Below are 6,253 nucleotides of genomic sequence, written 5' to 3' on the forward strand. Positions count from 1 at the left end.
CCCCTAACCTAGAGCAGTTTAGCAGAGAAACAAGTGCTCCTCCAGGTCCGACACTGCCTGTCAGTTGTCCATAAGTCTCTGAAACTGGGACCCTCTGGGTGATATGCATGTTGGGTGGTACAGGGACCCCGGGAGTCTCCTGAGTCTATTGAGTACATTTCCCCCTGCCAGTACAGTGTCAGTTTACATGCCAGCGCTGTCTCTGTGGTTCCCTGTATAAGTTTCCACTTGTAGCAAGGTCAGCTACTGCCCGCCTTGGGCCGAAATGCACCACCCCAGGGTAGGGGCAGTTGACTATCAATATGCAGTGGACACCTATGTAGTGGATAGAGCAGGAACTCAGGGAGTAAAGGGTGCTCAGGCAGATAGCCTCAGTTTTCTCCAATTTCTGTGTCTAGAAGTTCCTGCAGTAGTCACAGATTGCATGGAGATAAGCTGCTGTCTGAGGCAGTCCCACGGACCTCTGTAATCCACTCAAGAATTTATTGCAGTTCATACAGATAGCAGTGGTCTGCCCATAACTGTTTTCCTTGAAGCGTATTCACTGTGCTAGCCAAGGCCTATTTGCCTGCGCAGAATACACAACCCCATTGCTAAGCAGAGCAGGAGAGGCTGCCTGCCAATAGGCTGCAGCCACTTTGTGGCTTGGGTGAAGCAGGATCTCAGGGAGACAAGGGCCATCAGGCCAATATGGCCTGTTTTGCTGCAACTTTTGTGCCTGGGCCTTCCTGCTGTAGTCACAGATCACAGTGAGACCAGCTGTGGTGTGGACAGCCCCACTCCTGCGCTCCTTGGATATAATATCGCAACTCTCACAGGCAGCAGAGATCTGCCTGCAACTGATTTCTGTGCAGTGCTCACCCAGTGCTAGCCAAAATTTGTCACCTGTGTGGTTTGGGGGCAGGGGGTGGGAGGGGAACTGGGTGGTGGTTGTTCATGTTTAATGGGCGACCTGGGGCCAATTGTGGGCAGGGTGTGGCAGAGTCTCAGGGAGACAATGGCAGTCAGATAGATATACATAGCTTCAGTCTTGCTACAACTTTGATAATCATTCAAATGTTCCCGCAGAAGTCCCAGATCACAGTAAGACCAGCTGCTGTCTGGGACTTGACCACAGATCCCCAAGATCTGTCCAAGTTAGTGTCGGCAGCAGTGATCTGCCTGAAACTAACTCAGAAATGCAAGCTCACAGCCCTGGCTGACAGCTCTGAATGTTTGGCTCTGAATTGGTACAGGGTGTGGCAGCCACCCAGCAACAAAAGCCCCAGGCAATCTGCAGGTTGGGTGGGGCAGGCTGATATCCTCAGGCTAGCGTTTCTTAATGGTCCTGTGGGAGGGGTCTGCACAGTCAAGCTGGTAAATTATGTAGATTGCACCATTGGGGTCAACTAAGAAACAATGATGGCTCTCCTTCCAGCCCAGTTCTGGCTCCAGGTAATGCAGACTTTCTCAATATGAATCCTGCCAGTGCCCTAGCTGGGTGTCTGTAGATCAGAAAGCCTGTGTGTGGGTCCTTAGGATAGGCATCTAGGGTTTCAGTCACCTTCCAACTTACCCAGACCGTTGGAATCCCCTCTGGTTTCCAGTCCGAGTTAGTGGAATCTTCTCTTCCCTGGGCTGGAACCCTAGGCTGAGGAGCCCCTAGATGAGACCAGAACCCCCTCTCCTTCAGGGGAGCTTCTGCAACTTTGCTCTCCTTTCAGGTTATCCTCCATCACCCGCATGTGGGGATACAGACTGATTTGTGACTGACCCTCCTACTGGCTTCTATGTGGCTCCTTTATATTATCAGACGTAGGTGTTATGATCAGCTACATTTCAGGTGATTCTTCAAGTTGATCATTTTATAATTTGGTTGTAATTTCAATGTGGACATGGGAGGAGGTGAACCTTGCTTTTTCTTAGTATGCCATCCTCCACCAGACCTCTACATTTATGTTTATAATCTACTTCAAGGTAATAAGAGTCAGGGTTCATTTAAAAATACATAGAGATAACCAATTGTTCCAGTATCACATTTGAAAAGATTATTCTTTCCCCCAGCAAAATACCAAAGCAGTAACATCAGGAACAGTGGAGTGAGACACGTCCCTAGATCTTGAAACAACAATAAGGTGAACATCTAAAACTCAACAAAAAATACCCACACTGCACACCAGCACATCTGAGCGTGCGATCTGTGTATAAGAGCTACCACACGTCAGAACCCAGGGAGTTGGTGGTAGACTGGGAGAAACAAAGACAGTGCCTCTCGCAGGTGAAGCTCCCTGTAGGAGGAGTGGGAGGGGAGAAGTTGCGGCAGGTTCCCTGAACAGCCCTGCCTGGGAAAGCTGTGAGCTCCACACGGCCAGCAGTAGTGTCCATGCAGCAGGGCAGAAAGCAGAGAGTGGGTATGGTAGAGAAACAACAGTTGATTTTTACCAGCGCGGCTGCAAAACGCAAGGCTGACCTGCAGCCCCATGCCCTAACCCAGAAGGCCCCTCCCTGCATGCCCTCCAAAAGCCCTAGGGGAATCTGAGCAAATGCTGCTCCTGCTTGCTAGTACTAACAGGAACTGAGACTGAGGGTAGTGAATATGACTGAATATCTATAAAAAAAAAAAAAAGGCATTACTAAGACTATATAAAGCAGAGATCCAAGAGGCTTAGATGCCACGTACTGGAAACCAAAAGAAAAGCACCTTCTTTGCAACAGGCTAAAGAGTGACCTTTATATAATAAATCGTACTGGAAAAAAAAAGCAAAATACACTTCTACTAATGCCCAGGAAGAGAAATAGTCCACTCAACACCAAGAACAACCAAGACAATAAGGCAGCTGAGAAAGAAAGAAAAATCTCCAGAAAATAAGCTTAAAGACAAAAATATGTGACTTAAATGACAGAAAATTCAGGATGGTACTTCTGAAAAACTCAATGAAATCCAAAATGATTCATAACAACAATTTCAGGAACTGAAAAAAAACAACTAGATGTGCAGAATGAATTCTTTAGCAAGGACATTGAAACCCTCAAAAAGAACTAAATAGAACTTCTGGTGATGAAGAATACACTGCAAGAGATGAAAAAGTAAATAGCAAGCTTGGGAAATAGAGTTGACCAAAAGGAGAAAAGGATCAGTGATATTGAAGACAGAAATACAGAAATAAATCAGAAGGAAGAAGAGAGAAACTGAAGAATAAAAAAATAATGAAGGAGAATTATAAGAACTATCTGATAATATCAGGAGTGGAGGCATAAGAATAATGGGCATAACGACCAAAAAAAAAAAAAGTACGTAACCAGGAGTAAGGTGACTAGCAGGCAGATAGAAGCAGAGGAGTGCAACCCTTACTAAGAATAGGGCATTATAAGCTTAAACAATAAGAAGAGATTTGTTATAGCAAGATAATAATGAATGTTCAGTATACATAGGTACAAACTGAGACACCAATGACAGAAAAGGGGAGGATTCAGAGATCCAAATTCACAAAGGGCAATGAAGATAAGGCACATGCAGAAGAAAATGGACTACTATATATATATAACTATCCTCTACATATTTGTAATGGTAACCACACACCAAAGATTTAAAACTGAAATATATAACATAAAACAAGAAGGAAAGCCCACAAAACCCAACCAAAAACAAAAACAAAAACAAAAACAAAAAACAGACACACAAGGACAAGGAAGCAATGGAAACATCGAGTTATCAGAAATCAAAACATGTCTATGGCCATGCCACCCTGAACAAGCCCAGTCCTATTTGATCTCGGAAGTTAAACAGGGTCGGGCCTGGTTAGTACTTGGATGGGAGACCACCTAGGAAGACCAGGTGCTGTAGGCATAAAAAATAAAAATAAAAAAAAATCAAAACACAAAATGGTTATAGGAAAACCTCGTATTTCAAGAAACGTAAATGGACTAAACTCACCAATAAAAAGGCAAAGTTGAAGATTGGATCAAAAACAAAACCCAACCATGTGCTGCCTCCAGGAGACACATCTCAGTTCCAAAGACAAATATAGACTCAAAGTGAAAGGGTGGACAATGATTTCAAGCAAATGGCATTCAGAGAAAAGCAGGAGTAGCGGTACTAATATCAGACAAAATGGACTTCAAAATGAAAAAGGTAAAGAAAGATACTGAGGGACACTTCATAATGATAAAGGGAATCATGCACCAAGAAGACATAACACTTATTAATATCTATGCTCTCAATCAGGGAGCCTGGAAATATATAAAGCAATTACTAACAGAACTAAAAGGAGAAACAGACCAAAACACTATCATAGTACAGGACCTAATTACTCCACTGTTGGATATGGACAGATCATTCAAACAGAAAATCAATAGGGAAATAACATCCTTAAATGACACATTAGACCAACTAGACATAATTGACATTTGTAGAGCCTTTCATCCCCAAACAGCTGTTTATATATACTTCTCTGGTGCACATGGAACATTTTCAAGAATCGACCACATACTGGGACACAGAGAGAGCCTCAACAACTATAAGAGGGTTGAAATCATACCAACCGTATTCTCTGATCATAATGCTTTGAAGCTGGAAATCAACTGTAATCAGAAAGAATGAAGAACCCAAATACATGGAGATTAAACAATATGCTACTGAAGAATAACTTCATCAGAGAAGAAATAAAAAAAAAAGAGATCAAGGGATACTTAGAAATGAATGATAATGATAGTATAACATATCAAAACTTTTGGGACATGGCAAAAGTGGCAGTAAGAAGAAAGTTCATATTATTACAGGTCTACCTCCAACTACAAGAACAAGCCAAAATAAACAACCTAAAGCTTCATCTTAAAAAACTAGAAAAGGAAGAACAAATTAAACCTAAAGTCAGCAAAGGAAAGAATCAAAATTAGAGCAGACATAAATGAAATTGAAAAGGAAAAACAATAGAAAAAATGCAACAATGAGCTGGTTCTTTGAGAAGGTTAATAAAATTGACAAACCCTTGGCTAGATTCACTAAAGAAAAAAGAGAAATGACACAAATAAACAAAATCAAGGATGAAAGAGGAGAAATTATGACTGACATCTCAGAAGTACAAAGAATCATACAAGAATACTATGGAAAAAGTATATAACACCAAATTTAATAACCTAAAAGGAATGCCCCAGTACTTAGAAAGATACAACCTTCCTAGACTGAATTAAGAAGAAAGAGAAAATCTAAATAAACTGATCAGCAGTATAGAAATTGAAACAATCATCAAAAACCTACCAAAAAGTAAAAGTCCAGGACCAGATGACTTCACCAGTGAATTCTATAAAACTTTCAAAGAAGATTTAATATCTATTCTCCTCAAACTCTTCCAAAAAATTGAAGAGGAGGCAATACTTCCAAACTCATTTTATGAGGCCAATATTACCCTGATACCAAAACCTGGTAAAGATAACACACAAAAAAGAAAACTACAGACCAATATCTCTCATGAACACAGAAGCAAAAATTCTAAATAAGACTTAGCGAACCAAATGTAGCAATATATTAAAAAGATCAAGTGGGCTTCATCCCAGGGGCACAGGGATGGTTCAACATATGCAAATTGATTAATGTGATATGCCACATAAACAAATTAAACAAATTAAAAAATAAGAATCATATGATCATATCAATAATGCATAAAAAGCCTTCAACAAGTCACAGCATCCATTTATGATCAAAACACTTCACAAAATCGGTATAGAAGGAAAGTACCTTAACATAATAAAGGCCATCTATGACAAACCCTCAGCCAACATTATACTTAATGGTGAAAAACTAAAACCTTTCCCTCTAAGATCAAGTGCAAGACAAAGCTGTCCACTATTGTCACTGTTATTCAATATAACACTGCAGGTCCTAGTGAGTACAATCAGGCAAGAGAAAGAGATAAAAGGCACCCAACAGGAAATGAAGAAATCAAACTGTCACTATTTGCAGATGACATGATTCTTTACATGGAAAACCCTAAAGACTCCACAAGAACATTACTAGAAACAATAAGCAAAACAGTAAAGTTTTTGGATACAAAATCAACATTCAAAAATCCATAGCGTTCCTATACTCATAAAAAGAAATGGAATGTCATAAAAAGAAATGGAAAAAATAATTCCTTTTGCAATTGCAACAAAAAGAATAAAATATATAGGAATAAATTTAATGAAATAAGTTAAGGACCTATATAATGAAAACTACAAGACCCTATGAAAAGAAATTGAAGACGATACAAAGAAATGGAAAGATATTTCCTTTTCT

The 6,253-nt window shown here is 40.4% G+C and overlaps 1 pseudogene; it reads left to right on the forward strand.

Moving 5' to 3' along the window:
• Window positions 1-3,707: 3,707 nt before the first annotated feature.
• Window positions 3,708-3,826, forward strand: LOC118611930 (annotated as a pseudogene).
• The last annotated feature ends 2,427 nt before the right edge of the window (window positions 3,827-6,253 follow it).

This window comes from Rousettus aegyptiacus, unplaced genomic scaffold (assembly GCF_014176215.1).
Source record: "Rousettus aegyptiacus isolate mRouAeg1 unplaced genomic scaffold, mRouAeg1.p scaffold_m13_p_14, whole genome shotgun sequence".
NCBI lineage: Eukaryota > Metazoa > Chordata > Mammalia > Chiroptera > Pteropodidae > Rousettus > Rousettus aegyptiacus.